At 43.5% G+C, this 3,380-nt stretch overlaps 1 protein-coding gene across 2 annotated transcripts in view; it reads left to right on the forward strand.

Moving 5' to 3' along the window:
• The window catches only part of riok3 (RIO kinase 3 (yeast)), a 22,482-nt gene that overhangs the window by 464 nt on the left and 18,638 nt on the right, over positions 1 to 3,380 (forward strand). Inside the window, exon 1 of one of the 2 annotated variants that reach the window (XM_043687588.1) lies at positions 95 to 122. The exons of the other annotated variant lie outside the window; for it this stretch is intronic. The gene's annotated coding sequence lies outside the window, so the exon portion shown is untranslated. Of the gene's footprint in view, positions 1 to 94; positions 123 to 3,380 lie in introns of those variants that run through there. 2 annotated transcript variants of the gene reach the window in all.

A 3,380-nucleotide genomic window follows, 5' to 3' on the forward strand; every position in this document is an offset into this window, starting at 1 on the left:
ACCCCCCCTACACCCCCACTCCACCCCCCCTACTGGAGAAGATACTGAGGGATAGGATCTATTTACATTTGGAAGAAAATGGGCTTATCAGTGATATGTAACATGATTTTGTGCAGGAAAGGGTGTGTTTTACCAACTTGGTAGAATTCTTTGAGGAAGTAACAAAGTTGATTGCTGGATGGTTTGTCAATGTCATATACATGGACTTCAGTAAAGCATTTGATAAGGTTTCCCATAGTAGGCTGTTGGAGAAAGTGAAGTCAGATGGGGTCTAGTGGGTATTAGCTAGAAAGTTAGCGGCATGGTGGCACAGTGGTTAGCACTGCTGCCTCACAGCGCCAGAGACCCGGGTTCAATTCCCGACTCAGGCGACTAACTGTGTGGAGTTTGCACGGGTCGGTGTGGACTTGTTGGGCCGAAGGGCTGTTTCCACACTGTAAGTAATCTAATCTAAAAGTTAGAGACCTAGCTGGGCAGCAGGAGACAGAGTAGAAGTTGAAGGGAGTTCCTCAAAATGGAGAACTGTGACCAGTGGTGTTCCGTGTTTGGACCACTGTTGTTTGTGATATACATAAATGATCTGAACGAAGGTATAGGTGGTCTGATTAGCAAGTTTACAGATAACATTAAGATTGGTGGTGTAGCAGATAGTGAACGGGACTGTCAGATAATGCAGCAGAATATAGACAGATTGGAGAGTTGGACAGAGAAATGGCAGATGGAGTTCGATCTGGGCAACTGTGAGGTCATGCATTTTGGAAGATCCAATTGTAGAGTGAACTATATGGTAAATGGAAAAGCCGTGGGGAAAATTAATGTACAGGGTGACCTGGGTGTTCATGTCCCTTGTATCCTGAAGGTGACAACGCAGGTTGAAGGAAGTGGTCCCGGTGCTACGAGCTAGTGAGGGTAGGAACAGGAGGATTGAACAGATTAATGCATGGCTGAGGAGCTGGTGTATGGGAGAAGGATTCATATTTTTGGGTCATTGGAATCTCTTCTGGGGTAGAAATGACCTGTACAAGAAGGATGGATTGCACCTGAATTGGAAGGGGTCTAATATACTGGCAGGGAGATTTGCTAGAGCTGCTCAGGAAGAGTTAAACTAGTAAGGTGGGGGTGTGGGACCCAGGGAGATGTCCTGATAAATTAAGCTGCATTTATTTCAATGCAAGAGGCCGAACAGGGAAGGCAGATGAACTCAGGGCATGGTTAGGAACATGGGGCTGGGATATCATAGCACTTACAGAAACATCGCTCAGGGATGGGCAGGACTGGCAGCTTAATGTTCCAGGATGCAAATGCTATAGGAATGATATAAAGGGAGGCAAGAGAGGAGGGGGAGTGGTGTTTTTGATAAGGGATAGCATTACAGCTGTGCTGAAGGAGGATATTCACGGAAATACATCCAGGGAAGTTATTTGGGTGGAACTGAGAAATAAGAAAGGGATGATCATCTTATTGGGATTGTATTATAGACCCTCTAATAGTCAGCAGGAAATTGAGAAAAACACTTGCAAGGAGATCTCAGCTATCTGTAAGAATAATAGGGTGGTTATGGTAGGGGGTTTTAACTTTCCAAACATTGACTGGGACTGCCATAGTGTTAAAGGTTTAGATGGGGAAGAATTTGTTAAATGTGTGCAAGAAAATTTTCTGATTCAGTATGTGGATGTACCTACTAGAGAAAGTGTAAAACTTGACCTACTCTTGGGAAATAAGGCAGGGCAGGTGACTGAGGTGTCAGTGGGGGAGCACTTTGGGGTCAGCGACCATAATTCTATTAGATTTAAAATAGTGATGGAAAAGGATAGACCAGATCTAAAAGTTGAAGTTCTAAATTGGAGAAAGGCTAATTTTGACAGTGAGGCAAGAACTTTCAAAAGCTGATTGTGATGTTCACAAGTAAAGGGATATCTGGAAAATGGGAAGCCTTCAGATAACAAGGGTCCAGAGGCAATATATTCCTGTCAGGGTGAAAGGAAAGGCTGGTACGTATAGGGAATGCTGCTTGACTAGAGAAATTGAGGGTTTGGTTAAGAAAAAGAAGGAAGCATACGTAAGGTATAGACAGGATAGATCGAGTGAATCCTTAGGGTATAAAGACAGGAGGAGTATACTTAAGAGGGAAATCGAGGGCAAAATGGGGACATGAGATCCTTTGGCAAGTAGGGTTAAGGAGAATCCAAAGGGTTTTTACAAATGCATTAAGGACAAAAGGGTCACTAGGGAGAGAATAGGGCCCCTCAAAGATCAGCAAAGGCGGCCTTTGTGTGGAGATGCAGGGGAGATACTAAATGAGTATTTTGCATCAATGTTTACTGTGGAGAAGGACATGGAAGAGATAGAATGTAGGGAAATAGATGGTAACATCTTGCAAAATGTCCAGAGGAGGAAGTGCGAGATATTTTGAAACACCTAAAAGTGGATAAATCCCCAGGACTTGATCAAGTGTATCTAAGACCTCTGTGAAGCTAGGGAGGTGATCGCTGAGTCCCTTACTGAGATATTTGTATCATTGATAGTCACAGGTGAGGTGCTGGAAGACTGGAGGTTGGCTAATGTGGTTCCACTATTTTTAAAAAGTGGTAAGGACAAGCCAGGGAACTATAGACTGGTGATCTTGATGTTGGTGGGCAAGTTGTTGGAGGGAGTCGTGAGGGATAGGATTTACATGTATTTGGAAAGGCAAGGACTGATTAGGAATAGTCAATATGGCTTTGTGTGTGGGAAACATGTCTCACAAACTTGATTGAGGTTTTTGAAGAAGTAACAAAGAGGATTGTTGAAGGCAGAGCGGTAGATGTGATCTATATGGACTTCAGTAAGGTGTTCAACAGGGTTCACCATGAGAGACTGGTTAGCAAGATTAGATCTCATGGAATACAGGGAGAACTAGCCATTTGGATACAAAACTGGCTCAAAGGTAGAAGACAGAGGGTGGTGGAGGGTTGATTTTCAGACTGGAGGCCTATGACCAGTGGAGTGCAACAAGAATCAGTGCTGGGTCCACTACGTTTCGTCATTTATATAAAGGATTTGGATGTGAACATAGGAGATATAGTTAGTAAGTTTGCAGATGACACCAAAATTGGAGGTGCAGTGGGCAGTGAAGAAGGTTACCTCAGATTACAACGGGATCCTGATCAGATGAGGAGTGGCAGATGGAGTTTAACTTAGATAAATGCGTGGTGTTATTGTGGGAAAGCAAATCTTAGTAGGACTTATACATTTAATGGTAAGGTCTTAGGGAGTGTTGCTGAACAAAGAGACCTTGAAGTGCAGGTTCATAGCTCCTTGAAAGTGGAGTCGCAGGTAGATAGGATAGTGAAGAAAGCGTTTGGTATGCTTTCCTTTATTGATCAGAGCATTGACAATTG

This window comes from Chiloscyllium plagiosum, chromosome 4 (genome assembly GCF_004010195.1).
Source record: "Chiloscyllium plagiosum isolate BGI_BamShark_2017 chromosome 4, ASM401019v2, whole genome shotgun sequence".
In the NCBI taxonomy this organism is placed as follows: domain Eukaryota; kingdom Metazoa; phylum Chordata; class Chondrichthyes; order Orectolobiformes; family Hemiscylliidae; genus Chiloscyllium; species Chiloscyllium plagiosum.